This window comes from Anopheles nili, chromosome 3, assembly GCF_943737925.1.
Source record: "Anopheles nili chromosome 3, idAnoNiliSN_F5_01, whole genome shotgun sequence".
Taxonomy (NCBI): Eukaryota; Metazoa; Arthropoda; class Insecta; order Diptera; family Culicidae; genus Anopheles; species Anopheles nili.
Window position 1 is genome coordinate 31,380,298 of NC_071292.1, and position 7,837 is coordinate 31,388,134.

Below are 7,837 nucleotides of genomic sequence, written 5' to 3' on the forward strand. Positions count from 1 at the left end.
AGGCTCCTCAACCCCCCGTCCCTCTACCCCCAACATGCTGTCTGCTCCATGAGGATCCATTCGGTCAGCCCGAACACATACGCGCTATCCTGCTGCATACGCGAGGACGAAGGATCCAACCGCTTACAAACTGGAAAATGATCCACACGAAATTACACGGGCAATATGTTTGCCGAGATCCGGAGGAGCCACCAAAAAACTTGCCATACCTCTTCATACCCCTCTTGCGTCTAATAAAATTATCACGCCCTTTTTACTGTTTCTCGATCCCTTGCTGTTACGTTCTCTTTCTCTCTAACCTTTTAAAGGGTGATCGAGCGTTCGAGGATCCTCCTGGTTCGGCCTTGCAGCAAGCAGAGACTAGTCACTAAATCATTTCGCTCTGATTCATGCCTTGCATCAGAAAGTGCAATATGTTTTCGCGCACTTTGTTCGATGCAACGGGCTATTTTTCATGTCGTCTCATAATTGCGCACGTGAATTTCTCACCAACGAAACGCGGAGAACAGCCAGAAAGCGAAACAAAGAGTGAGAGTTTTTTTTTATGGATGGATTCCAATTTTGAATGATTTACGTGCGATTTAAGCTCAACGAGCATACCGAACGCGCGAGTGTTGTGCATCGTTTGGAATAGAGGCTATCTTTTTATTTTCGAAGATTGTTCTGTTATAAATGAGACGTATCTTGAATAACTCTGTTTACAAAAATAGCATGGATGCAGTAAACATAAATGAGTAGAATGCAGTGAAAGTTCTTCATTCCATTTTAAATTTCAAATCTTGGTTTATGACAAACGAAATTTATAATTGATCTCCTCAAATTATAATTGAAATATATTATTCACACGCAAAATAATAATAAACAAGCGAAACATATCACACTCGACATGATTCTTACTTAGGTAAATAGATATGTTTATTCATTTTTTGTGTCCCGTTCCAAACAACGCGTGCTGTGTTTGCATTTCAACACATACATAGACATTTTTTTTCATAAATTTATCCCTTCTCATCGCACCATCATTGGGAGGAAGAGGAATCGAGGTTCCTGGCAAGTTAGCGGGTCCAGCCAACGATGTTAGCAAACCGTTTAATTTTATGAAAAAACTTTCATGAGCGCGTGTTTATTCCACCAACGTTTTTTTATTTTGTTTTACTCCATTTTAAGGATTGCACTCCATTTTTTCCGCAGTACTACAAATAACACGGCGAGGATTTATTAATTTTGCACCGAGTTGCAAAATGCACTAATTGGCGCTGCCAAACGTTGTGTAAGCGCGGTACGGGATATAAAAATAAAACAACGGACATTGGCAAAAGTTGCAACAGAAACAGAGGAGTGTATTGCGCTCCCACGTGAACACAAGAGTACCGGGAAATGGTTGATCATGTAAATGATGGTTCTGCTGGGAAAAAGTTATTCTCCGTCTGCTGACATTGTTATTGAAAATGGAAATAGTAGCAATGGATTGTAAAACTTCCCAACTATAAATGGCACTCTTTGATTAATTTTCAATTCTACGAAACCTAGGAGAAGATCAAAGAAGAGTATTTGCCAATGGCCGCTCATATCTGCATGTAGTGACACGGACAAAAAAAAGTAAAAACTCATTCGATGTGTCTAAAAACAAATCGAGCAGAGATATTATGCAGCCTGCCGGGTGAAAAGTGTCGGTTGGCGCATTTAATGTTTATGTTTACACACACGCTCGGTTGGCGACTGGCGAAGCATAAGGTGTTTATGCGACGGTTGGGGTTGGGAAATCCTCGCCACCCTTTTTGCGATGAGTTTCCCACGTCTTCGCGATTCGTTTCCGGCTTTCAAGTGCCGTTGGCCAACCTTTCGCATAAGTTTTGTTTTGTTTTTTTTTTTGTGCCATTTCCGACGCCCTTCCCATCCGACCTACGATGAGCGGGTTCCAACGAATCCGTCGGTCATCGATTTGTCTGCGACGGTAATTGGGGCGCGAAGGAGTTTGAGGGTAGCCGACCGTTTTCTTTTTCCATCTCATCCGCACGCGAAATGGCTGATTCTACCATGTGCGAAGAGTTCACTAGCCGACGGCACATCCACGGGGACGCGAACGCGAAGCAAAGTTTTCCTTCAATTCCTACGCCTTTGTCTTTGCCTGAGACTACGTTTAAAGTGCTGCTTTTTCTTACCACCAACGGTTCCTTGCGACCCTCGCGACCAACCCCTGCTGGATGGGACGAAAGAGATCTTTCTTTTCGCTGCTTTTACACCGCGTGGAACCGGCTGTTGTTGGCGCTGTTCTTTGGCTTTGGCTTCCGCTCAGTTCCTTTTTGCGTTCGCATTCGTCGCGAAAGCGTCGTTTGGTTCCGCATTGTCACCCCCCAACGACCACCCGACATTTCGCAACCCCTTTCTAACTTACCCCCACACAAGCAGTCACGACCCCACTAACGGTCGAGGGTTCTTTCTCCCGCGTCTCTCTCTCATTCTCTCTCTCTCTCTCTCTTTCTCTTTGTTTCACTTTCTTGCTCTTTCCCTTCGCCATCGCGTACGGATGAATGGGTTTCTCGTGGGTCGATGACCTTTGCTCGACTTCGCGGGTCACCAACACTATGTGCGGCATGATTATTACAACACCGCGCCACAACTACACTGGCACAGCTCTCCCTACAACTCCAACACACACACACACACACGGTTACAAACGGTTTTCCACCCCCGAACCAGCGAATAAAGGGGTAAATAGTTTGTATCTCCACATTCACCCCCCAGGGCTGTTCGGCGTGAGGTTGAGTCGCTTTTCGCGATTTTCCCAACAAACGCGCGCCCGTTACCTGGCTAGCACAATTTATAAGCGTGGTTGTGTACGTGTGCACAGTGGAAAGTGGTCCCGGAAGAAGGCTGGAAAATTCAGACCTTCACCATGCTCAAGCCAATCCCGGGATTGGTCCCAGGATTGGCTTTGTAATTTCGTTTCCGCGAGTGCACAGAATTAATACTGTTTTGATTGGTACCGCAAACAGTTCAATCAAAAACGAGACGTCCGGCGGTCAATGAAATATTTAAATCGATTTAGCAAATGCTCCGCCTCAATTGCCGTCAATAATGGTAATGCACTAAGGACACATGTGCCGGATCGTGCCATCGTCCTGCTGACGCGAGCCGTAATTTTCACGTCAATATTGCAACGCATCAAACATCGATCGCATGCAACGTTTCGACGCTTGACATTTTACACCCAGCCTAACAACCCCACCATACATCGTGACGTAGGTCAGTGCTTTCCCCCTCCCCCCCCTCCCCCCCCTCCCCCCATCCATGTACGCCTTCTTCATCCAATCCAATTAGCCTAAGCCCAACACCCAGTGCTGGAACACACCAGCAGCTTTCTGTCGCTTCCTTTCCCGAGAAAAGAACATACCACGAATCCAATTCTTGTCTCCGGGAAAATGAATGGAAAGGGATGGAGACAGGGGGTGGTAAAAACGAGTCCTGCTTGGTTCGATCGAAGCACAATACATTTGAGGCCGGCAGAGTACACCTCATTAAATATCAAACACGCCAACAATAGACCGGAATTCTTGGCCGCTATCGAAGGTCCCTCCCAAAGGGATCACACCGAGCGATACACACACGCACCCCTTTTTTAAAAGGGGTGCGAAATGGAGGTGGTGATAAATGACAAAATGATCGAACAAACGCATTATTTCCTTTGCATTTTTTTTGCATTCGTTACGATGGCGCTGGATGCCTTCCTCTTCGGGTGGTACCGAATTCTTTACGCTTCGAATCGCGTCCCGAGCAAAGTGCATCCCTCGAGCTGCAACAAACGCACACTCACGCATGTGGGTGGTTGTCATGTGCACTCCCGGACTGGCATTTGAGCCTTTGCACTGATGCATCCCGCCACTCCGGTGCAAAAGGGACGCATGGATGCACGAACTGTTGACTCGGAAGTCCCTCTGCCTTTCTTGCGACCCTTCGAGCCTTCCCTGGGTGGAGGTGTTTATTTTGGCTGCATGCACCGACAGAGAATGCACTCGCCATTGCTGACGTGACGAGAGGCGAAACGGTGACTTACGGGCGATGAAAAGGGAAGCGATGGCGATTTAATGTTTTTTGCAAGCCACCGTAAAATTGATGCTTCGTGCAGGGTTGATTGAAAATTCTCAATGGAGCGCGGGGGAAGTGCATCGACCATGGATCGACCGAGTGATGGAAGAGGTGGCGTCTGGTGTGTTGATAACGGTGGAAAGAACACATGCTGAAGTGATGATCGTGTTTTGCGGGAGCATTTATTTGAACATTTACGTTTGACGAACGATTTTATGGCCAGAGATTATTTGACTCAGCGGTGGTGTTTATTGTTTTAGGATTATTTGTTTGCATAATTTACTAAAAGCAGCAATTAATCAGAGTTATTGCTCAACAATGATTACGACGCATCAATTTTACATTCTCATCTTATTCTTGTGCTATTTTCTATTTTTGCTGATTACAATAAAAATCTGTAACTAGCATCGTTAATGCACAGCAACAAAATAAAATAATGGTCAACTATTGCGCATAACATGAATACAAATATGCAGCTTGCAGCTTGCCATAAAATTATTCCCGAAAACCCTATAAGTCCATCGAAATGCTCGGATATTCTGTTAGTCACACATGAGAGCAAACTATTGATTTTAATTTCGAATTTCGAATCATCATCCCGACACCGAATGTTTCCTCAAACTAAACCATCAAAACAATTGATCAACAAAAACTGCATTCGCCCTGTGCTGCCGGTGGGCTTCGAACACAGCTAAAGCAATCCCTCATTCCCGTTGTCTCTCGTTTTGCTAGCTTCACGCTGAGCATTAGAAAACACAGCAGTACTCCTGTCCCGGGTCCATCCTGGGAGTTTAATTTCATGAGTTTGCTGTTCCACCGTGAGGGGGATTAGATTTTTCGCCTCGTCCGGTGACCACCAACGTCTGACGTCTGATCCGGTTTTGCATAAATCGGTGCGTCGATCGGATGCTGCTTCCCTTTTATGAACGGTCCTTTATGGACTTCGCTTATGCACATTCGCAAACCTTCTCGCCGCGACAGTGAGCAACGGCCCACGTTGGAATGATTCGCACGAGCGAAGAGGACGGCATGTGGATGAATCCCACCAGGCTGGAAGGATGTGGATGTGTGCATGCAGGACACGCACATTGACCGAGCACCGTCGCCGTCTGCCATGAAGGACCGTGGGTCGTGGGGAACTGGTTTTGGTATTATATCCCTCCAGAGGATACACTATAAAAGGTCTCGTTTTAGCCGGCAGCGGTGAAACGCCAACCGAAGATGCACTCTTCGGTACAGACAAGACAAACGCCCGGTTGGGCCAATGTCCGAATAGGTAGGGACAAACGAATTCCAGAAATGAAGTAAAAAATTCCGGCTGAAATTGTTTGTTTGACGAGTTTGTTGTGCTGCAAACAACGCGTCAAAAATCAACGTCGCCTCTGTGGGGTATAATTGGAGTGCCCATAGCCGATCCTACGCTGCGAGACCGAGAGATCAATCGATGAGTGCACATCACCCAAATGATGGCACATCAATCTATGCTATCGAAAATTTCCCCCAAACCAAGAATGCTTCCGGGGAGTTCAACCAAAAAACGACAAAAAGCAAGGGGGCTGGGTATCTAACGCAGCGGTAGGAAAAGCAGCGTTCGAAAACAAAAGTAATTTCCCGCACGCAGTGCAGTGCGTGTGCTGCGAATGCAATTGCCACCAGACGGTGGCGCAATACGACGCAGCTAAATGCAACCGAAGCAGCCGTAAATAATACTCTTCTCGCCGTTTCCATCCGGAAGGGCGGATATAACTCGTCCTCGCCAGTGAATAAACTGTGTGTTCTGCTGCAGTTGTTGCGTGTCTCTGTCGTGCATAAAGGTGGCCAGTCATGTGACTGCCGCTTCAACTCCTACAGCTCTTGATCGGAGCTACGTTTGCTACGTCAACCAGACACCACATGGGAGAATCATCACCACCGAGTGGCTTGTGCTCATCTTCAACAACGGCGAACATCAATGATGATGATGATCATCACGCTAGCGGTTTCGTTCGCCCTGTCTAGTCGACAACGACAACGGTGACGATGGGGTGATACATCCCACACACGCGACCGGTGGAAAAGTGGCATGGAAGAAAACCGATTTCCAACTCAATGAAACTGACAGGAAAAATTACCATAGGTCAGGAATTCGCAGCCGGGCGGTTTCCCGACCCAGACACACACACACACCCACACACACACCCACATCAACATGGCGAGAATTTACTGCACTTTTCCTCTCCTCGCGGGCTTCGTCTGCTTCCTGGTACAACTCCTCCAAACATCGATCGTGCCCGGGCGAGGATGTAGTGTATTCTGAGAGGAGATTAACGACTCGTTTTGACTTTGATTGAGCGTGTTCTAGGGTGGAAAGAGCCGCACGAGGGACAGGAGATACTGCACAAAACGAGTGTGAGAGAGAGAGAGAGAGATAATGAGAAGGAGAGAATGCACTTTTCACTCCAGCGTCGGCTACACTTGCGCAGATCGAATGGTTTGCAATGTGGCGAACATCCGAGCCCGGAAACGGGAAGGTCGGTGGCTTTTCTTGTGGTGCAAAAATTTCCCACAAACCCACCGCAGAGCGCCGGATTTTCACGTTCGTGAGCAAATGTTACGGGCAATAAATCGACCTTTCCGCTTACCCACGCTCCAAGGAGAGAGATGCGGTTTTCCATGTCGGCTCCATTATTTGCGCAGCTCAAGAGAAAGGATAACGCAGAATACAGTGCAGGGTATTTATAGAACGTGGACCTTGAGAATGGGGTAGAGAGGACTTTGGGGGGCGCGAGAGCAAGGACGCATCAGCTTATACTCTACCTTTTCGTAGTTCGTTTCCCGAAAACAAATCCGTTAGTTTACCTGCAACGAGCAAACAATAAAAGAATGCATATTAGAGCATGCAGTTGCATGGTAGAAAGCGGTTAGTGTATGTGTTTAATGGCGATTGAATCCATCACCCCGGAAAGGCGCCCTCCCTGTGGTGTTTCATTTCTACGACACACGGAATATTCTTTGGTCGTCCGCATGCAACGCTAGTGGAAAACGCAGCGTACAACTACGCGGTAATTACGAACTGCTCCTACCTTTGCTCTATTGACACACACAAGACGCACCCCATCGGGAGGGTTTCTTCGTTTCCCCGGTGTGTCTGTGTGGATTTAATCCGATTCCGTCAATCAGAGCACTAATTGCTGGCACTGGCGTATCGATCAAACGTGTCGCGCTTCGAGAGGCGTTCGTCTTTGCAGCCCAAGGTGAAATAACGTTCCCCAGAGCCCACTTTAGACTTTAGACGAAATCCAAATGAAATGGGGTTCGAAAGCTCTGCACCATTTCCTGAACACTAACGGGAAGAATTATTCAATTTAGACACCAGTGTGATGGCCTGATTTCTTGATGGCGGCTTTGTTTGCTGGCAGCAAATATTGCTTGATTTCAGTATTTGAAAGATATCGTTTTGTGATGAGAACTTGGCTGTAATGATTCATTACTTCACGTTTTTTTAGGCATCATAATATGAAATTTTTAGGTGATTTAATTCATATTAAAATTGTTTTGTTATCATCTAACGTTGTCGAAAGAGAGTCGAATGCTGTTGGAGTATCGCAATAAGCCTTTTGATCGTGGACCTGTTCCAGATTTTGCTTCATAGATTGTTTCCCGTCATATAACCACGGGATGAACCTGTTTCATAATCGATTCCTTCAGTTTGTACAGAATTTACTTGACACCTTCCTTATTTTCATTTTCCTGTTAACATACTTGGCATAAC